The following is a 23,297-nucleotide window of genomic DNA, read 5'->3' as shown; positions in this document are numbered from 1 at the left end:
TGGTGCGGAGTGTGGCGGTGGGAAAAATCAAAGGAACGTCAAAAACAGTCAAGTGAGAACAATAAGCAATCGTGATTGCTCAATAAATAAAATAATTAAATAAATATCGAAAAATTAAAAACTGGAAAGTGGGGTATTGAGATGGAAGGAAATGTCTGTCAGTCTGTTTGTCGGTCTGTCTGTCCCCCCCCCCCTAATAACTTTTGAATGAATACTCCTATTGGAACAAACTATTTTTTGTTCAAAAGATCTCGGCGAGGACACCTCATTCCCATATTTCACTTTTTGGTTTTAACCTATTTTTTGTTCAATTTTAAACAGTTCAAAAAAACTTAACATTAGCGCCTAAGTGGAAATTCAAGGCAATTCCGAACTGTGAGGTGAATTTGCTTCAAACAAACTTTGTAGGAAAAACCTGAATATAAAATATCTTTTTGATTTGAACAATTTTCCGTTCAATTTTGAACAGTTCAAATCCCTTAACATTAGCGCCTACGGGGAAACTGAAAGTCAATGTAAATTCCGTACTTGAAGGCGGATTTACTTCAAACAAATTTTGTTGGAAATAGCTCTTGATGACACACAAACTCCAGACTCCGACTCCGAGAATTTAGGGGCACCTGAGTCCAACTCCGATTCCTATGCCTGACAATTAGTCGGACTCCGACTCCCCGACTTTGACTCTGACTTCGATGCTGTGGCAAAAATTTATACACGGAGGAAAAATAGCTGACTCCGATTCTTGGATATTCGACTCCGGCTCCGACTCCTTGATCCCAAAATGAGATTGACTCCGACTCCGCAGTTATGGTTTCAATTGCGAAATAATTATTGTTAATATGACTTGTTTTTATTTTCAAGCTGAAGTTTTAATTTATGTATTCAGTTTTCGGCGGATAAACTCGAAGTCATTTATGTTTCTATAGAAATGCGCAGACGATTTTTTTTTTTTTTTGACAATGAAAATTATTTCTTTAAGTTGACATTTTATTGTTTTTATTTATTTTGGTAAGTACATTAATTCATTAAAAAATATTTTTGACAACAGGGAAAAAATAAACGATTTTTTTTTTTTTTTTTTTGATATGATGAATTTTTTTTAATAAGCTTATTGATTTTACTTATTATTTTTTCGTTTTGAAAGCGGTTAAAGATTTTTTTAATGGAAAAAAGTGTATTAGTTGTGCTTTGTTTAAAAGGTGCTGCTATTTTATTTGATTGTTTATTTATTAATTTATTTTTTTTTAACGCATCTAATCCTTTAAATGAGTGAAGCATATTTTATTCCTAGAAATCAGCTTAAAATATTAAAAAATTATGTTTGAAACAATTTGCAATTTTAGCTATTTTTGAGAATATTGATCAAGTACTAGAAAGTAGTTTGGGTATACGGGAAAGTAGGTCGTTTAGTTTTGGACGGAACTTCTTGTTTAATAAGGATAAGTAACAAGAAAATATGTTTAAACTTTCAAAAATTTTCACCTCAAATAAAAACCAAACCATTTTTTTTTAAATAAAATATAAAAAAAAAAGGTTTTATAATGCTAGACTATTTCTATAAGCTTGGTTTGCGCTAAAAAGTATGAAATAAAATAAGGGTCTAGTTTCTTGATTAAAGCACTTAAAAGTTGCAGTCGATCATAATATCTTTATACGCGTATTTAGAGTAATTTTAAAACAACCATAACTGTTTTTTAAGAAATTTATTTTAGGTTCCTTTTATGGAGGTAAGTTTAATTTTTATTTATGGAATAGCTGTGGTAAATTCCTTAGCACTGGTTTAGGGGCGGTAAACTTACTGCTTAAATATTTGTTTACTCAGTTTTAATTTAATTTTTATAAAATTATTCGTAATTAAACAATATTTTTCTTGTTAAAATAACAAATGACATTGTTAGTAAATATTTTTACAAAATTAAACTGTTTATTAATATTAATAAGATATGTATAGAACTTATGTTCATTTTTAAGTGTAACAAACATATATTTTTTATAGTGTTAATTTCACTTCCAAACCTCGATTTTTCTGGCATGCCGGAAAGGACTAGGCAAGTGTTATTGAAAATCTGGTGACCTTCGAATTTAGCGGCATTCCGGATAATGAGGGGTAATACGGTATATATGTTTCGTTGTTTAAAAGGTGCTGCTACTTTATTTGTTCGTGTAATTATTTTTTACGTATCTATTTCTTCAGATATGCGAGGCACATTTTGTTTTTTGAAATCAGCTTCAGATGTTAACCCGGTAGAACTCGCGTGCCAAGCCGCACATAAAAGGTCACGCAGAGCGCCTGTATGATTCCACTATTAATTTTTGTATAATGCAATTGGGTCGTTTCCAAAATTTTAAAAGTATTTTTTTCTGAATGAGCATGCTTAAAAAAATAGGATCTGACCATTTTTTAAATAATTTGACTAAGTTTAATATTTAAAAAAAAAATACTTAAATCGGCACGCTTTCATTGTTTACACTTCTGTCGTGTGACATCACAAATGATGAAATGCCATTCAACAAAATATTTAATTCGCATCTTTACTCACGTGTATTGGCAGCGATAGGGTTAATAGCTAGCGTAGAGCGCAATTTTAATTCGCTGCTTGATTATCATAACGTGGAACCGTGATAGAAAGATGCGCCAAATTGCATCATTTATGACGTCATAAAGACCACGCCTTGTTTGAAAAATCGGACATTTAAAAAAATTAATTTAAAAAAAACTGTTTGGAAAATGAAAGTATTTTTTGGGTCCATGTAATATTTCTTGCTCATTCTATCCATTTCAATGACTAAAAGTAGCACTTTTGACTGAAGGAATACACCCCCATTAATATACATGTAAATTTTAAAAGTTCATAGTCAATTTGTAAAACAGTTATTTTAAACATAAAAACAATTTAAAAGACTTTAAATCGATTATTGCAATAAGTTTCCAAGAAATACTTAACATATTTGAAAAAAGTTACTAAATAAAGGAAAACTACTCCGAAGAGACATTTAACTCATTCCCGTATTAAATTTCACATGCATTCATCATAGGCATAGTTGGACTTGACCTTGGAAGTAAACAGTTAACACATAACATAATAATGTTAGTTTTTTTTTTGGATAAGATCCTCAGTTGGACTTGGTCTCCAGTTGCAGGTTTCTTTCCAAGAAATGAATGTGAGTGTTCAACAAATGAAAAACACCAACAGGTGAAGTTGAAAGAAAACATTTAGAAATTGAGCTTCTGAAACTCGGGTTCAAATCTGTTCACTTGCACACTCGAAAATATAAGGTTTTAAGTGACTGGAGTGACTTAGGACCCCGGGCGAGTTCTTCCGGTTGAAAAGGTATGTTTGACATACTGTGCAGTCTCAACTAATTGAGAGAATATTGATTAGATACTACAGAAACTTGATGTTGGTGTACAGAAAAGTAAGCTCGTTTAGTTCTAGAAGGTACTTTTTGTCATTTTTGCATATCATCTGCGTGCTTTTAAGCTAGTTGAAAATTGAAAAATAATGCATGGATCTTAAATATGAGGCTCGCAAAAAAAAAAAAAAAAAAAAAAAAAAAAAGTAGAGAAAAACTAAAAAAAATTTTTTTTGTTCATGATTTACTGTGGCATTTTATATAAGATTTACTGTGGCAAAATGTAGGATTTCTTTTCTCCTTTTTTTCTTTTTCATAATTCAGTTGCTTTTCTATTAAGAGATATCTTCAATAATTTTCAAAAACAGCAATAAAAAAGATACTGTTTTATGAAAAAAAAATATTTTCTATGACTATTCTCTATGAATTTTTACATCCTAAATAATAATTTTCTTAATGATTAGCAGTGCCTTGCATCTGTGCCTGATACTCGGTATAAAAATTATTTAGGATTCAAATGAAATGCCTTCTGCTCCCAACAGAGGGCGCAAGTCTGGAACGGCTCTGACGTAACGGATATCGCATACACTCATTTGAAGAACGAAGGGGTCGCCGGAAGCGTGCGATCGAAGCCTCATCCCCAATCTTGAGCTTCCGAGGGAGAAGCAAACGATCGAAATCAAAACAAAGAGGTGGCACACGAAAAGTTAATTCTGGGAGTACAAAGCAGTGATTGCAGAATGTGTTAAACAAGGTAAGCAACCCTTCTGATTTCTACATTTTCTTGTCATTTGTATAAAAAATTCGTCTTCCATTTCTTAGTTGCATAAAGTAATATTTGGAAAATGGTAAGACTTGCAAGAAACATGATTGCTAATGAAATTAAAACTAATCAATACAAATAAATGCTGGTCTATTTTCTTGAAATTTAAGTTTGTTAAATGAAACGGTTGGTTCCAAAAGTGATAAATTATTGCTTTTAAATTACTTCTGACAACAATACAACTGAATGATTTTTTTTTCTTGAATATTTTTCTTACTAATTTGTTGTGAATGCTTTGGAAGAATTGGATGTATTCAGCAATCTAATTTACGAATTCATTTTTTCAGAAGGGGGTAAATTATTTTTCATTTTTTCAATAGAGGGTCACATATATTTATCTTTACTAATAATAAAGCTATAAGTCTGTGTCTTTGGATCTCTGGATGCCTGTTACGCTCATAGCGCCTAGACCGTGGGGCCGATTTTCATGAATTTGGCCCAAACTTAGTTCGTTAATTCCTCTACAGCAATAACGAGCGAATTACCATAACGTGGACCCATAAAATGGATGAGCAAATTGCGATAACATGAACGAGCAAATTAACATAGCATATTGGCGAGAAATTCATCATCCATCATTTGTAAATATACAGGCGAACCACCTTTTAGGCGATGACCTTTTAATTTCTACACGGGTAAAGCCGTGCGGGCACCGCTAGTAAAGAATAAAACTTCCACGTTATTTTCATTTTGCATGATCAATATTTTTTGTGCCTATTTGATAAACATAAATAATAGATGCCAATGTGTTTAATTCCGTTATACATAAATATTTAATGAATGTTAACTGCAATAATGCGTGTATTTTGGGTATTCGATGCAGTTTACGAGGGAAATAGGCAAAATAGGCATTAAAAATAGCAGCATAAAAACACAAACCAGCTTGTGTCGAAGGTGGTTTGTAATCAGTAAAAAATATAAATGTTTTTTTTTCTTGACTCGTTTTCCTCTTCCAATTTAATGCTCGACATTAAAATTTTAAGTGTTGAATACAAATTGTTCTATAAATAATGGGATAATAATTTTATACTTAGGGATAGTGATGTGGATTGAGTTGATCAATATTTTTTAGGCATTTATACAGGTATTTACCCGAGGCCTGGGCAAATACCCCCACCCCACAAAAAAAAAAAAAAAAAAAAAAAAAAAAAAAAAACTGGGTATTTAAGCAAAAAATGTAAAAGGTGAATGAGTGATAAAATTTCATCTTTTTATGAAATAATAAGTAAAATTGACACATGCGTATGTATTATGCATGAATTTTTTATTGAAAAATTTGATAGAGTTATTAAAATATAAATTGATTCGCAGAACCTTTATTCGTAATATGATAGTTGGGGAAATGTAAGAAGCAACTCAATAATAAATTTCATTATCTACCAAATCTCTCAATCTGTATTCGCCATATACAAAGAAGAAAGAAGTATGAGGCATGTTTGGTGGAATAAAACGAAAAGGTTACGAAAGACCACAATCTTCGGGGGGGGGGGGATTATTTTTTGAGTCAACCTGTGGCTAACATGTTGCAGCCGTGCGCCAATGCCTTTGCATTGATAAAACTTTAAGCATCAACATATTGTATCACTCATGTTTTTCTCACATTTGCATTTGTTGCTCACTGAATGAAAAGTAATTCAAGCAAGCAACTGCTATTTCATAGAAACCTCTTGCAAAAACGAGATGAGGAAATTGTAATGTTTCAAAAGCTTAAAAACTGATGAGTGTAAACTGAATTGAAAGAAAGCTGTCTAGATCAACGATTCTCAACCGGTGGTCCGGCACTGGTCCGTGAAAAAATCTGTCCGGTCATCAGAAATTTACGCTCGACCACCGTAAAAAAAAATATTCCTTTCTCAAAACAACTCTGTGATAATAAAAACAAACAAATATCCCATACTACGGCGATTCTCAAAGTGGGTTTGGTCGTGGGGATTTCTTTGTGGAACATTAACACATCCATGATCAAAAACATTCTGTGATAATAAAAAACAAACAAATATCCCATACTACGGCGATTCTCAAAGTAGGTTTCGTCGTGGGGATTTCCTTCTGGAGTATTAACACATCCATGATCAAAAAAACTCTGATAATAAAAAAACAAATATCCCATACTACGGCGATTCTCAAAGTGGGTTTCATCGTGGGCATTTCCTTGTGGAGCATTAACACATCCATGATCACTTGCTTCATTTCCATGACGGGATCTTCTTTCACTAACAAATCAGAAAGATCATTTGCCATTTTCAAGGAATGATTCAAATTTTTCAATGTGAAAGCTTTTGGTTGGATGGTTTGGTGTCGGTATGCTCGTTGCTTTCGTTCACATTTCTCACTTCTAAAAGCTCTTCTTCTAAGGAACTTTGGAAAGAACTCTGAAAATAATCGCAAAAAATTTCTCCAGTGGCCCAAGCTCGCTTATTAGCACATCAAAATACGCTTTATACACAACCTCAGGAGTTTAGATTTTGAAAAAAGTGGAACTTTTTATCCGTTTGGGATGGCACATCCGTATAAAATCACAACTCATCCGTGTAACATTAAACATGTCAAATCTTAAACCGCATATAATCAAATCCGCGTAAAATAAACTAGCGTAAAATGAGGGTCTACTGTATTTTAACTCCTTTACAAGGACATTTCACGCATACAATATCGAAAACACCCGCCAAAGGTTTAATTCAGCATTATCTTTTTCTTTGTATTTAAAATAACAATTTAGCATTGTGGTCATCCATGTCATACAGATTTTTCCTCGTTGGTTTCGTTCTTCTTTGTCACTTCTGAAAGCTCTTCTTCCAGTGAGCTCTGAATTGTGTGAGTTTCATAACTTCTGGAAAGAGTTCTGAATCGCAAAAAATATCTCCAGTATCCCAAACTCGCGTATTAGCTCGCAAAATGAAGTTTATTACGTTTTATCTGCAATCTCAGGAGTTTGGATTATGAAAGAAGGGAAAACTTTTTCTCTTTGCAATGCCGCATCCGCGTAGAATCAAAGTTCTTCCGCGTAAAATACTTAAACCACGTATAATCAAGTCTGCGTGAAATAAAAACTCGTAAAATGAGAGACTACTGTGGTTAATTTTGTCAAGTCTTATCCCGTCCAGTCAAGACCGTTCAGCCAGACTTATGAAGATAGTATACACAAATTGCTCTTTTCCATATGCTTGCTATCCAACGTTAAGGTTTTGGGATTTTGTATGAACTCCCAAATGACAACTGAAAATTTTTCAATTGCAGCCAAAAACATCAATACAGTCGAACTGACTTATAACGAGTCCTGATTTAACGAGAACCCGCATTAGCGAGGAAATCAAAAAGATTTGGTTGGTGCAATGCTAAGTCTACAGGAGCATAACTCGCTTTCAACGAGCGAACCCCGTTCAGAGCGAGCAATATTTTTTCATTCATAAAATATAAATTGACTTTCAGCTCAGTTTATCCTTTTTTTTTTTTTTTTTTTTTGGAAAAAAAAATCCTTTAGCATTCTGAAGTCCACTGAAAGTTAGTTTTAAGTCAAAAATCTTTTTTAGTAGTCAGTAATATTTTTTCATTCATAAAATTTCTATCGACTTTTAGCTCAGATTATCATTAAAAAAATCCTTTAGCATTATGAAGTCAACTGAAAGTTAGTGATAAGTCATAAATATTTTTAAGTAGTCAGTAATATTTTTTCATTCATTAAATTTCTATTGACTTTCAGCTCAGATTATCATTTTTCGAAATAAAGTTCTTTAGCATTCTGAAGTCAATTGAAAGTTAGTGATAAGTCATAAAACCTGAGAACAAGGATATTGTAACTCAAGGAGAGTGATTTCTGATTTGTGTGCTGTATCAGTTGATGATCTTTTCGTACACCATCATTTCTGAATGTTGTCTCTGTGGAAGAGCACACCATATAATACAAAAAACATATGTACAGGGATTAAAATGAATTGTTTATTTACTAATTTTTTTATCAAAATGAATAACCTCCTTTTTTTGGTGAATTATTTCATGTTAAATAAAAACAATAAAGGATTTAAACAAGCTTCGGAGGATATTGTAACTCAAATGCAATCTAATTCTGACGGAAAAAAAAATAGAAAGCTACGAAGATAACGACAAATGGGAAGAACTTCAAGAGGAAGAAATCTCAACATATACTACTGTAGCTTTTAATCTGTAGAAATCATTTTAAAAACCAAGAGTGCAAATGACTATGGTTTTCGGGCGATGAGCACTCATCGGACACAATAACACAAGATATGTAGACACAATAAGACAGTTCAAAGCAAAATAAACAACTTTTTTAGTGCTGTAATGAAATTAGAAAAAAGCAAGTTTGTCCTAATTCTTTGGAGCTTTGGTTGAACCCGTTTTTTACGACACTCGGTTATAATTAGCAAATATCGCGGTTTTTTCGCTTTCGTCATAACCGAGTTCGACTGAATCTTCAACTTATTAAGAAGATCTGTGAAGCCACGGGTAGTCAACACAAATCGATTCAACACCGAAATACAGTGGCTTTCTACAGAAATTTATGAAAATTTAGGAACTTCCAGATGAAATGAATGATTTTCAACTGGAGTAAAATAGATTTATATATTTTAGAGTTTTCATTGTTTTGTAAGACGAGCGGTAGCCGATAAAATTCGCTCATGTTGCCGATACTTTTGGTGAACAGAACGAAGGTGCTATCTACTCGAAAGGAAATACCGTTAACATTTTGTTGAGAAAAACCTATTAACAGCGTTAAAATAATAATGATAATAAATGTTAAAAAAAAAAAAAAACTGAGTTTTTATATTGCTTGCGTGAAGAAAATAGCGTAGAAAGTTTTCCTCTCAAATTTTTGCCAGAAAACCATCTTAATGAAGAAAATGCAGTGCAACTAGTGATTTAAAAGAAAAAAAAAAAAAAAAAAAACATTACCGAGAAATTTACTCTGAAAAGCCTTGCAAAATATACATTTTAAAATATTTTCAACACACTCATAACAATTTTAACGGTGAAAAATTATAATTTAACAATCGAGACACGATACTGTCCACGTCGGAGAAAAATAATAATGAATCAATAATGGGGGGTTGTTTCCGAAATAAGTATTTTTTTCTGAAAGAGCATGCTTAAAGACATAGGATTTTACCATTTAAAAAAATTGACAAAGTTTAATATTTTTAAACAATGTGGTTGTTTCCTTCAGTCAAAAGTACTACTTTTAGTCACTAAAGTTAATAGAATAAGCAAAAATAAATAAATAAATAAATAAATAAATTAAATAAATAAATAATAAATAAATAAATAAATAAAATAATAATAATAACAGGGAGCGAGAAAAAAATTTCATTTCCCCAACGCTCAGTTTTTAATTAATTAATCAATATGTTCGATTTTTAAACTTTTTTCAGTTAATCAATTTAACTAAAAAAAGTTTAAAAATTTTCTTTCAAATAAATTTGTCATTGCTGTAAAACAGTTTTGGATATTAAAACTGTCTAATCCAGTTTTCAAAGTGTAGTACAACCTCAATTTAACAATTGTCAAGGGACTGGAAAAAGTTATCGTTAAATCAAGAACATATATATTCAAAGTCGTTAAATCGGGACCAATGAAATGCATCATTAAATTGAGGAAATCGTTAAATCGGGTATCGATAAATCGAAGTTATACTGTAGTTCTGTTTACATTTTTACTGATTAAAACAATGAGTTAAGAGTGTTTTATCAATCTAAAAACCGTTCTGCATCAGGATTTATGCAATCGTTTTTTTTTCTTTTAAGTAAAAGTAAAACTAAGTTGATCAGCATCATTACATTTATCATTATATATTTTTAAATGTTTTTGATAACACTGTTTTTTAATTGAGTAATTAATTTTATTTTTAAACTAATATGCTCAGTTCATAAATGAGTTACTTGAAACGACCAAATTCATTTAATTTATAATAGTTTTTGAAGCTGGATCTATACTTATATCCAGTAAATTATGTCTCAGTTCAAGATGTCTCATATGGTTAGGCATGCCAGGTTTATGAAATGTTCAACCGGGACAACGGAATGCCCCCCTCCCACCCTCCAACTTCGCACAAATTCAAGAATACACTCTTGGTTGGATTTTAGATGATTTATAGGGTAATTTTTAAAGCTAATAAATAAATACTAACTAATTAAGACCTAATCCAGTACCAATAATAAATTACTCAAGCATATTTATTTAAACATTTTATTTGAAACATGTTGATATTTGTAAGTCACCGAAGAAAACAGACACAGTTGAAATGAATAAAAATTTGACCATGATATTCACATGTACTTTTTATTGGCTAGAACTGTTCTCGAAAGTCGATCTTTTTTTTTTATTTTTAGTTTTAGTTTTAACCTTGTTGTAAAAATGTTCAAAAGTTAATCCCATGTCAATTGTACGTGTCAAGGTTAGAAATGCAAAAGTGATTATGCTATCACATGACAGATAACTATTTTTAGACTTTTTGGTCACCTCTAAGCAAATTTATCATTTTCCAGGACATGAAGTAAACCGGCCGGGACACCGGGACTTCTGGCAAGCCTACGATATGGTACACCAATATCACAGGGCCAGCGTGGGCCCTCCTCTTCCAATAAAACTAAAAAAATTATTCCGATTCAGCCCCCGGTCCTCCCCTCCCACTGAATGACACTGTCCTGAAGGATTACTTATCAATGCAACAACACGAAAATCAAAGACTGATTTTGGTTCCGGCAATTTCATCGCTTTAAAACTCCTGCTTTACTTTATACCTTTTCTTATCCTCCTTATTGTTAATAGTTTCCATTTTCTAAAAATATGGTTTTGTTCTCTTTGTTTAAGCTAGACAAGCATTATTTCCTATTCAATTCTTTTATACTTCAAATTTGAGTTGGTGATGGACATTGTTCTGTGAAGTATTGAGGTTGGAAGATTTAGGAATATGGAAATCAACAAGTAAAACGACAATTTGAAAAGCAAATACGGTGTACTTTCACGATAAAGGAACTCGCCAAATATTGGCAAAGTGTCAAATCACGAAGCAATTCTTGAAAATAAAATGGCGGGACTCCGTTTTTGATGTCGGTAAGAAAATAGTGACTGAAAGAAAATTGGCCGTTTTTAATAACATGATTTGCTTTTGTATTTGATTGCCCCGAATAAAATAGATCCACCCTACTGAATGTGAATTAGGCTGGCAGGAATACTTGATATATTGATAAATAGAAATATATTTTATGTGAAAATATGATGTTGTTTTATCATCACCAAACTCTTATATGTTGTTGCTGTGTGTGTGTGTGATTTTATTTGAAACCGTTAAAAATATCTCAAAACATTATCAATATTAAAAGCCTCAGTATTTAAATAAGCACACACACCCCATAAAAAAGGAAAATTTAATTTTTTGCTTTGATGACAATGTGAAACGTTTACAAATATATCATCATATCATCTCCTTCCCTTTTCTCCTGATTTTTTTTTTAACTAAGTAAATAGTTCGAGTCCTAATTATGAAAAATGTGAACTTCCAAATTAAAATTTATCTCTACTTATTTGTTTGAAAAAAAGCATAATCCTATTTTTCAGCGATTTAGCTAAAAAGGGCAAAACGTTTCATTGAATAATATTAAACTGAAAACTCGATTGAAAATTTAAATATTGATCTTTCATTTTCTTTGATGGATGTATTTTCCATACGCGACTTTTTAAACGGCAGTGGTGGCTACTGGGGCTTCAAAAATTTTTTGGGAGTTGGAAGACTTTATTTTAGGCTATCTATAGGTGACTTAAAGAGAGGCTTCGGATGTAATTAATCGGATAAGCTTATGTCAGTCTAGTAAAAAACTAAGGCCCCGTCTCTTGAAGGGGCCCAGGTAGGAATGTGAGTAATATAAATTTGTCTAGTTTTATGAGTAAGCGGGGGGGGGGGGGGGGCATGTGACCAAACTGACAAGGGCCCGTCTTGGCTCTTGGCGGCCTTGCCCTCTCTCATAAATGCTTAGGAATGGCAGTTTTATTTCAGTTTTGTCAGTATTCAGAGAACAGTGATGAGAGTGGAAGGCCCTTCCCTGTAATCCTTCAAAGCTGAAGATAAGATGAGAGAGTCCTAAAAAGTAATCTGATTGCTCAAAATTTTCATTACTTAAGTAAGAAAAAAAATATAAACAATTTTTTTAACTTTCCGAAATGCTAAGGATTTTATTTCCTGCATCAATATATTTTTATCACAGAAACATCAGCCAGTGAAATGTACCAGAAAATATAATGACATTAATGAGTCGCAGTATCCTGGAAAGAAAAAAAAAAGTTTCATTTTTTTTCCTTACCCAACTCGAAACTTAAGGTTATTCTTCCGTAAACACAATTACAGTTACCGAAATAAAATGCTGTTTTTCGTTCTTTGTTTTTCTCCATCAAATCAAGAGCAGCAAATGCTGTTGGTTTGAATCACTTCAAAAAAACTACCATTCTTTTTAGAGAACGTTTTTATTCTTCTGTATACTTCGTTTAATTTTTTTTACAAGTTTAGTTTCATGTTTTCATAGCGTTGTTCAATGTTATGATAGTAAAAACGGCTATAATAAATAGGGGGGGGGGAGAGTTTATCGTTAAAAAAAAGAAAAAATTAAAAATAAAGATGCATTGTTCATTTTCGCATCTTCAAACTCCTTTTATTTTTGTGTCATGGTTACATCGTTTTGCTTTTCCCCTTTTCGCCGACTTTCCTGCTAAAAAAAAACACGAGAGAAACTTTAATGCAAACTAAAGATAATATAAATTAAAATTTTATAAACATAGTCCCACAAATCTCGGGCACCAAGTCGTTTGGGTAACTCAAAAAGAAAAAAAAAGGAAAAGAACCTTGGCGTCTAAGTCTTTCAAAATGAAAGAAAAAATTTCCTTACGGTTATAATTTTTGATATAGCGTATTTCAATCTTTTTAACTTAAAAATTGTAAGTTTTAATTTCAAGTTAGTTAAATTTTATCTTAAATGTAATAAAGTAACATTTCTGTCGGTGAAAAATTAGGTTTTTTCAACCATCAACGTATTGATTTTATACACATTAACGTCTGACGCAGTTGTGCAGCAAGGAGGAGGGCAAGGGCACCCAAGAGCCTTTTATATTAGTATACATGTCAATCCTAATACGGTAGTTAATATGCAGGGTAGGTGGGGTTTTAAGGACTCACCCCGCCCCCTTCCTCTATGCTAGTGGCCCAGCTTTTTACTTCCTTTTACAAAAAAGGTAGTATTGTATTCGCGAAAAAAATTTCACTCAAAATTCGGCCTTAATTTCCATTTTGCTCATCCCCAAAATAATGTTGAGTTTTTTTTTTCAACTCGACCACACGCAGATTAATGCCCAAAAACATATAGACACTCGAAATATCCATTTTGACATTCTTCGAGTTAATGACAACGACTTTTCTCGTGACGTCCGTATGTGCGTATGTATATGTCGCATAACTGAAGAACGGTATGTCCTAGAATGTTGAAATTTGGTACGTAGACTCCTAGTGGGGTCTAGTTGTGCACCTCTCTTTTTGTTTGCTTTCGGGTGTTTCTAAGGGGGTCCTTTTCTCCTTTTTGGGGGGAAATCATTGTTAATTTTGATGCAAACTCAAGTGTTATAATTTGGGACACTTGGCAATACATCGCCAGTCTTTTGATCGCCAAGTTTTGTCGTCAACTTGGCAACAAATTCAGCATTTTTTTTTAAATCTGTTTCAATTTGGCCACTGTTGGTGATATTTAGAGAGTAAACTATTGAATCGCATTAAAATTGCCAGTAATGGGGAAATGACATGAAATTGGAGCAAAAGGAAGTCATTTGATGAACATATCAGCTCGTTTAATTTCGTTACTTAGGGTATTTTAGGAACGATTCAAATTTTTTAAACACTCACACGTCCGTAAGAAACTCGAACCCTTTTAACTTCAACGCAATAGTGCTGTAAGTTTCTTTTTAGCACCAAAAAAAAAATGAAAATTGCAGAAATCCTTTATATATTTCCAGTTTTTTTGTTTTTAATTAGCGAAATAGAAAAAGTTATAAGTTCACAATAACTCAAGACTAAAGTTATGGACTAAGTGCAATTTGCCTACATGCCTGCGATATGTTTTGTGAACATGAAAGTGGGAAATTTACTCTTAGATAAACAAAGCGAAGTTTGAAGGGAAAATAAATTTAGTTACACTCATTTATTTTTTAATTCCCCCTAAATGACGTCTTCAACTAATAATTTCACGTTTTGAGAAGGTTATTAAATTGTAAGTTTGTAGAAAGGGGAGGGAATGTGTAACAAAAAGTGTAGATGCAAATGTATTAATTAAAATGAAAATAGTTAAAAGCAACAAATAACGCTCATTAAATGTTTTTTCGTTTTGTAGTCGTATCGATTTTATTTCATAGCAAAAAACATCTATGCATATTTTGTTTAGAATAATTACTGACTAAGTTTTGATTTTTTTTTTTAATTCACAACCTGTCTATTAGCAGGAGAAATTAGGGAGACTTGACATAATTTTTGGATTTTTATTTACCATTTGTTTTGTAGAATAGTTAGATCGAAATAAAAAATATACATAAATAGTTTGCCATTTTGCGCATTATTATGGCTAAACACAATTGCATAATTCTAAGTAGGAATGGTACAAAAAAAGTATATTCATCAAGTCTGCAAATGGGTCAAATGTCCCTAGATCTAGGGAGATTTGACCTAGTAGAGGTAGACATGACCCTCCTCATGAATGTAAGAAGACTCACAAATATTGAAATCAAAAACGCAGGTTTGATGGTGTTTTTTGCTTAAATTAATGATACAGTCGGATCCCGAACATACGCGTGGGATGGATGCGTTCCAAGACCCCTCGCGCAAGTCGGAATTTCGCGTTGTGGAACAACGTATGTTTAGAAATTTTTTATAAGCATACCCAATTATTTCAGACATGTGTTCACATCCCTCAAATAGTTTCAAACCATTTCTCAACTATATATTACCGTATGTTTCATAAAGAACTGACTTTTTACTGTACAGTAAAAAGTCAGTAAAATACTATGTATGTACACTGTACTGTAAAATACAGTAAAAAGTCAGTTCTTTATGAAACATACGGTAATATATAGTTAAGAAATGGTTTGAAACTATTTGAGGGATGTGAACACATGTGTGAAATAATTGGGTATGCTTATAAAAATTTTCTAAACATACGTTGTTCCACAACGCGAAATTCCGACTTGCGCGAGGGGTCTTGGAACGCATCCCATGCGTAAGTCGGGATCCGACTGTATTTTAGAAAAAAGCATTACTATTTAACATGCTTACTCTGTTATGAAGCAAGAAATCAATGATCCATAAGATACATGTACTTAAACAATAGGGTACTTACAGAAAGAAGATTACTGCATTATATTAGCACTGAACAGTAGATATCGTAATTTTAATTATAATTTTAAAAATTATGAAGTTTATGCAGTGTGGGAACACCACTATTTTTGACCTGGCTTCCATTTTCATGATGTATGTATTTTGCTCAGACACTACTCAGCGAGCTTCATTGTTAAAACTAAGTTCTGAACTTTTGCGGATTTCCTTTTCTTGAACTTTAATTGTACGTATAGAAGATTAACTCATAACTTATTGTCGTGCTACCTTCGAGGAACTTTATAATTGTTCAAGCATCGAGAATCTTTACCTTTTCTTGCATTGTCAGAAATTTTCTGTTTTTCTTTCCACTTTTGCAAACTTCAGATGAAAGTCCTTGTTTGGGAACCATTCTGTTTTATCAATGGTCATAAGAAGGAAAAAAACCCGTTAAGAATCGGAGCGGTAATTTGTATAAACTAAAGCAAAGCGTTGTTTAGACTAATACAATGTGTGAACTTCCTATGTCAGTGATGCTAAAGGGATGAAAGTCTATTCACGAAACCAATATTTAGTGTCAACGTAACCCATTCTAATGCTCTGCTGCTCCTTTCCAAAAAATTTCATGTTGCAAGCGAGTAATTTGCGTCAGCAATAAAAAATTCATTACTCATGAAAAACTCGCGTTATAGCCATTTCGCGCAAGTCGGATCGCGTTGTAGTGGGATCCAACTGTACTTTAAATGAATGTACAAAATGTTCACTCTTTATGTAAATTGTTACTTTTTTAAAAATATTAATCTCACTCCATATCAGCAGGAAGACTCCTAGATATTGAAATCAAAAACGAAGGTTTGATGCTGTTTTTTGTTTTAATAAGTGATACTGGAAGTAAATATACAAAATCTTCACTCTTTACGTGAAGTGTTACTTTTTGTTTTAAATTTAATCTGGCACCATATTAGCAGGAAAACAGGATATCAGCATCGAAGCGATTTTTCGAAAATTCGATATTTTTCTTTTTCTATCTCAATTTTAAGAACATTTAACCGAGCAAATTGTCATAACATGGACGAGTAAATTACCAAATCATCATAACGTCGAACCGTAACAGGGACGAGTAAATAAACACATAGCAAATTAGCAAGAAATTCATCATCAATTATTTGTAAATATACAGGCGAACCAAATGACCTTTTAATTTTCTACTACGGCAAAATCGTGCGCCGTGCGGGTACCGCTAGCAGGGCCCGATCAAGCCAAACTGGTGCCCAGGTCCTAAGTAGATGTTGGTCCCCCCCCCTCCCACATGAGAAAATCCGCGCAATTTTAAAGTCAATGTTTCATACTAGAAACCTAATTACTAGAAACTACATTTTAAAGGAACATTACTACATTTGAAAGGAAATCTGGGATTTGAATACCAAACACTTGATAGTCACCAAACTAATCACAGTTAAAATTGCCTCTTAAGGCAAAAAAGAGTTAAAAAACAATTTATAAAACTGCAAAAAAAATTCTTACTTATTCTGACATCAAGCTTTAAAAAAGCTTCTTTCTGGCTTTAACAGAAGCAAATGTGTCGATCAAATAATTGAAATCTAGGTTTGATGTCACAGAATTTTCAATGGTCAATGAGGAAAACGCCTGTAAATTATCCTGGGAAACGCAGCTTCTCAAATGATTTTTGATTATTTTCAAAAATGAAAAGGAACGTTCATTGGAACAGCTGCTGATAGGCAAGGTAAGAGAAGAAGCTGCAGGGGTGAATCCACATTCGGAAATGTATGTGTAATGTTTAGTGATCTTATCCTTTTAAAACATTCTCCAGGAGAAGGGTTACCTTTTGCAAAAATTTGAAAGTGTGTTAATTCTTCTGGAAAATGTTCATCCATGTCATCCGAGTAATTATTTTGAAATTCCAGAGTTAAGGGACAACGACTTCTTTACGCGAAATGTTTTTAATTTTCTGAGGTTTTGAGCTGATTTTTAAAAAAATTTGAGCCTTCTCTCCCTTAAAGTTGAGAAAAAGTAAAATGATCTTTAAAAAAAAACCGAAGTAAGTAAGTGAATTTAGGTTAGACTATTTTGGTGTCCTTAAATTTGTGGTGCCCAGGTCCGCGGACCCGCCGCACCGTGTATTAATCAGGCCCTGACCGCTAGTATTACATAGACATACAAGTATACCTGCTGCAATTTTTAAACTTTAACCATGTGTATTGATGAGACGCACACAAAGATACATTTGTAAGTATACAACGCTAATGACAGTATGTGTACTTATTTTGTGTGAAATAAGATAAAGGTTTGCAATAGAAATGAAAATTAATATATGCAAAAGTAATTGAATAATCTTCTTTACCAATAATAAAGCTGAATGTATGGATCTCTGAATATATCTGGATGTCTGTTACGCGCATAGCGTCTAGAACCGTTCGGACGATTTTCATGAAATTTGGCAACACAAAATTAGTTCGTAGCATAGGGGTGAGCACCTCGAAGCGATTTTCGAAAATTCGATTTTGTTCTTTTTGTATTCCAATTTTAAGCCCATTTTACCGAGCAAAAAAAAAGGCGAATTGCCACACTTTGTGACAAAAAGGAGAAGGAGGGGGTCAAAAATATTTAAAAAATGTGCGAAACCATTTACGGCAGCCCTTAAAGTATGCGTTTTGCTGGTCATGTTTATTCTGGTCAGTTCGAATACCGCCTATTTGATACTTTTACGAAAATAGTATTTTAACAGTTAATCATATGAATTATTTCATTCAAAAATAGATTTCGCTGAAACGTTTTCACACAAAAATACAATAACAAAATTGCGCTATGTGAGAAAAAGTGATACCAGCTCTGTACTTACGTCTCTAGTCAGCACTGCTGCATCGTTATTACAATTTTATTGCAATAAATAATTGAAAGCGCGAAAGTTTTCCACCTTATTCCTCGCGAGCTAAGTCTCATTTTTATTTTTTCTCCTAGACATTACAATTTGGTCTAGATATTTTGCACGCGATCATCGTATTAGGATAGGAAGTCGGAAGTAAAAGTGTAAAAAAAAACATCAAAACAATTTCAAAATAGTTTCCACGTAAAAAAAGCATTATGTCTTAAAAGAACATACCTTTTATTTAGATGAGAAATTCCTACCTTTTCTTCCGCCAACACTTTGAAGCTGTGCTAACAGTGTTCCAAGCAACTGTTTCCTGATTATGCTTCCGCACACAAATTGTTTGGCGATTTGGCGATGGATCACTAATAAGTTCCACGTACTTTGTTATGCTCACGAGGCATTTTGATTTTTTTCTTTCTTTTGTTGCTTATTGCACAGGTTGATGAGGGCTACAATCTGAGTGTCTTGCCTCCCTTACGCATGATACAGGTTGTTATCAAAATAATTAAAACACTCTGTGACGAGTGTGTTGGGAATCGCTACTCTGCCATAAATGTTCTGTTGATAAAGTTGCCTTCTGACTCTAATCACTCACACTGGTGAATCCAGACGGTGATTGAATTCTCTGGTCATTTTTGCTGATATTGTTTGCTTTTTAGACATTACAATCCTCTTCAATACTGTCGGTTTCTTTCACTAAGCTTCTCTTTGAGTCCACTATTTTGTTTTGCCGAGCTTGTCTTAGCGCGCTGCGTGTATGCTATTCCTATTCCTATTCAGAGTCACAACCGACTACAACTGTATTTATGTCGAGGACTGCATACTAAGTGCCTTGCCTCCATTATTTTATATACCGATAGATGGCAGCACCATCACCGGATCGAACAGTTTTTATGAGAATTTAGAACTAGTTCAGGAGCTAATAGCCACCTGGTGCTAGCACCCCCAGAGGTATAGTTTCACTTGGAGGACATTGAGACCACGAGCATATTCAACGTCGCCCAGTCCCCTTTAATGACGACGGTGGGTCTTCGACCATCGAGGTTCGAACCCAAGACCCTCCGGCCCCGAATCCGACACTCTACTGATCGGGCTTCCACGGCCCGCGTGTACGCTGTCATGACTTTAGATACTGTACCTCTAGAAACGCCAAAAAGTTGAGATGTTTCAGTTACACTTGCTAGACTCGCTCCAACAATTTGGCCTCTTTTAAAATTTGACAGGTCCGATATTTCACGCACTTGAAAAAAATCCAAGACGTGCAGAACTTCAGTTAATCCACCATATACTACCAGAATATGTACATTGCTATTTATTTAAAAAAAAAACAAAAAAAAAACAGATATCTAGTTTTATTTTTATTACGTACGAAGCACATTCAAAAATGTCACTTTTATTCACAGGTGTTTCCATTATTTTGATAACTACCTGTATACATTTTTATTACACATATAAACAACACATGAAAAAATTTACATCACAAAGAAGGGAAAGTACGACCGGAGCGAGGTTGGGAGTCGAGCCCACCGCCTCAAGCGTGCCATTGTCAAGCTAACACTCAGACCGCTCGGCCACTGAGGCCCCTTATTTTCATTAGCATAATCTCAGCACCGAGCCGAGCATTCTTCTTTTTAACCTACTTTCCTGTAGAAGTTAAAAAAGTAAAGGGGGGGGGGGTTGCCATGAAACAAAGCATTTTGCATTCCTAAAAAAATTACTTAAAGCAAAAAAAAAAAAAACAGGGGGGGGGGTGTGTTCACCAGGGTTAAAAGAGCGCGCGTCCCATTTTCTTTGCATAAGCAGAAAAAAAGTTTTCACTCTCTCCTGTAAAGTTGCGATTATGCGACTTATGTCCGTCTCGCTCTGAGGTACATAATGAGCTCCATTTTTTTAAAAAAAATATTGTGTAATTATGCATTTCGCATGTATTTTGATGGATATTTTGAATAAAATACATTGTACACGCTTGGACTGGAAAATTTTGAAATGACGGGCCTGTCTGTCGGTCTGTTTGTCTCCTCCCTCCCCAAATATCTTTTGAGCGAATAGTCCGATTCTGCTATTCATTTTTTCTAGTGGAAGGCTGTTTGCAATGAAGGTGTTTTGTGTGGCCTGGTATACTTCAAGAAGTAACTGGCGGAATCAAACAAACATTGGTTCATTTATTGATCCTAGCAGGTACAGATGCTGATTCAATTTTGGTGCTAATAGCTAAAAAGGGGTTGAACAATCAAATATTTCTTCTAGATTCTTGTGACTGCTATATGTTGAGGGGTAGCGGAAGGAATCAAACAAAAAATTTATTGACAGGTAGACCTTAGAGGGTACTAGAGTTGGTTCTATTTTGGCGCCAATAACTCAAAAGGGGGATGAATGCAATCAAACGTGCTTTCTTGTTCATTGCGAGTGCTATGTCTCAATACGTTTTGGATGAAATTCGGGTTAAATGTGAATCTATATGGAAATAGGCGCTGATTCAATTTTGGGGCCAATGGCTAGAGCGGGATGCTGATTTGTGCCATATTTTGTGCAGCTAAAAATAGCTAAATTAATGCAACAATAAGAAAGATAAATCATATTAAATTGTCGTCGACGCATTTCCCGCGATTTAATTGTTGATCGGAAAAATCTCACTAGTCAGTGATTTAAAATGTTTATCTGTTGCCATCTTCTGCTTGTTAACAAATAAAATTTTTAATTAATTTAAGCAAGGCTTTAAAAATAATTTTGAATTTTGCTCTTTGTTTCTGCTTTTGCTAGGATATTTTGATAGTTAGGAAATTGGGACGGTGGAAGTTTTTTCGTGCGTAATTTTATTTTAGTAGCCCTAGAGCCGCTATATAGATAGGCCGACGCATCAGCTTAAGTTTAGCCATTTTGAACCGGAATTTTTAATTGTTGCGCTGCTAGGGTTACCACAGCAAAGTTTTGGATATCGCCAAATTTGCCAAAAATAATATTTTACTTACAATAATATTTTTGGATACAATTCACTTGCCGCCAATAATCCCTCGCAGTGAACAATCACCAAACGCGATAACTCGCTAGAAAAAACAACCATTCAAACATGCGCTCCGATCTAAAAAGGCTAATCTTAAGCTGATGCGTCGGCTCGCATATATAGGGGTCTTAAGTAGCCCTGTTGTTGGGAATATTGCTTCCTTCTTTAAACAGGCGTGAGGAGTAATCCCCTTTACAGGATTCTAGTATTTTTACATCTAGTACAATAGCTAGATTATGTGCACATTATCGGCTTTCGAGCTTGATTCGTGGCATTATATAGAGAAAACCTTCTTGTAATATTTTATTAAACATTTATTCTTTGTGTATCTAATCTTTTTAAAATTGATTTCAAGTAACGTTAATATGCATTTAGGTAAAAAAATTAATTCCTTTGTTACATTTTCATTTGGGCACTATAAGTCAAAATTAACTGATAAAAGGCCGGAAAGGAATGTTATGTCATGATTTCCGTTTTCTTTTGCATTTACGAACCACGCCCTCATTCTATCAAACAACAGGTGTCGAGATGACAAACTTCGTTTTTCCTTTTCTGTATGACCTATGCTTTAAATGACAAGTACAAAAATACATTGAGAAAACATTTTTGTTTTCTAAGCTTATGTTTCCTTTTCGTATTGTTCATGAATTCATTCACACCTATGCTTCAGGTTATTCTTTTCTATTTTTCTTCTCCTTATTATTATCATTTATTGTGATTATGAAATACATACCGTTTTTTTTTTATCAGAGACACAAAGTAAAAGATATAAGGTTCAAAAAAAAAAAATTTTTTTTTGGAGGTTAATTTATGTAGTTAGTTTATGTGTATGGTATGGTTGCTATACCATAGCTGCAAACTCTCTCGATTTATTCGGGAGACTCCTGAATTTTTAAGCAATCTCCAGAATTCCTCAATGAAATAAATATCTCCCGAATTTTCATAGAAGCAACGAACGAAATCATGCTTTGAAATTGTTGTAGGTGTTTACTGTCAACATCTCTAACACAAAAAAGAAAAAGCTAAAATTATTTACTTTGATCTAGATCCGGGAAGAAAACAAAACTTTTTTCTAATTATTTATCTCCAAATTCTTATGTAGTTACTCTCAGCTCATATAGCCTGTGAAAGTATTGCTGAAACCGCAAGGCTAAAACAGATCTAAAACAGTTATTCAAAAGTAGTCTTGGGAAATGTAAAAAAAAAACTACAACTGTGTGTGTGTGAGAGAGTCAATCAAAAATAGATCCAACAGTTACTTAGAGCTTCTGAGGTATTCAAATTTCATATATTTAGTTGTTTAGTTCTTTTGTTTGGTAGATTTTTTTTCATTTTAATGCAATTATTGGTATAACTTGATAGATTTCTTTATCTAAAAATCAAACATTAAATTTTGAATTTCAACAAAATTCATTTTGGCAACTTTTGACGAGCAACCAAGCGCTTTGTTTTGACCAGTTTTGTGAGAAAGGATGAAAATTACCAATGTGGCATACCAATGTATTGGTATGACTGAGCTGTGGCATACCAATAAGGTAAAAGTACCACCCTTATTCGGGGTTTAATTAGCTTTCTTGTCTTATACAAAAGTAGAATTTTTTTTACCGTTAAAGTTTATCCTTTCACTTTAAAACGACAACGTTAGCGAATTCATTAACTTCAAAAAGATTTCTGTGATACGAAACATTTAGAATTTGGCTTTTAAAAGCTTTTTTAAACAGATTTTTTTTTTTTTTTGCTTTTCGATACTAAACCAGGCTTATTTATTTATTTTAGCAAACTGCTTTATAAGTCAGAATAACATTACTTCATTAGAATTATAAAGCTTTAGATTAGTGATCACCAGCTGCCAATGGGCGACCATTTTATTGAAAAA

At 33.3% G+C, this 23,297-nt stretch overlaps 2 protein-coding genes across 4 annotated transcripts in view; one reads left to right on the top strand and one right to left on the bottom strand.

Moving 5' to 3' along the window:
* The window catches only part of LOC129227305 (uncharacterized), a 65,497-nt gene extending 46,748 nt beyond the window's left edge, over positions 1 to 18,749 (bottom strand). Inside the window, exon 1 of one of the 3 annotated variants that reach the window (XM_054861846.1) lies at positions 18,678 to 18,749. The gene's annotated coding sequence lies outside the window, so the exon portion shown is untranslated. Of the gene's footprint in view, positions 1 to 17,054; positions 17,188 to 18,651 lie in introns of those variants that run through there. The other 2 variants (XM_054861845.1, XM_054861847.1) reach the window with 2 other exon arrangements.
* LOC129227306 (uncharacterized) overlaps positions 4,047 to 23,297 on the top strand; it is a 40,787-nt gene continuing 21,536 nt past the window's right edge. The window contains exon 1 of the mRNA XM_054861848.1: positions 4,047 to 4,108. The gene's annotated coding sequence lies outside the window, so the exon portion shown is untranslated. The remainder of the gene's footprint in view (positions 4,109 to 23,297) is intronic.

The sequence above is a fragment of the Uloborus diversus genome, chromosome 8 (assembly GCF_026930045.1).
Source record: "Uloborus diversus isolate 005 chromosome 8, Udiv.v.3.1, whole genome shotgun sequence".
Lineage (NCBI taxonomy): Eukaryota > Metazoa > Arthropoda > Arachnida > Araneae > Uloboridae > Uloborus > Uloborus diversus.
Note: the sequence above shows the minus strand (reverse complement) of the source record. Positions and strands in the feature narration are given on the sequence as shown.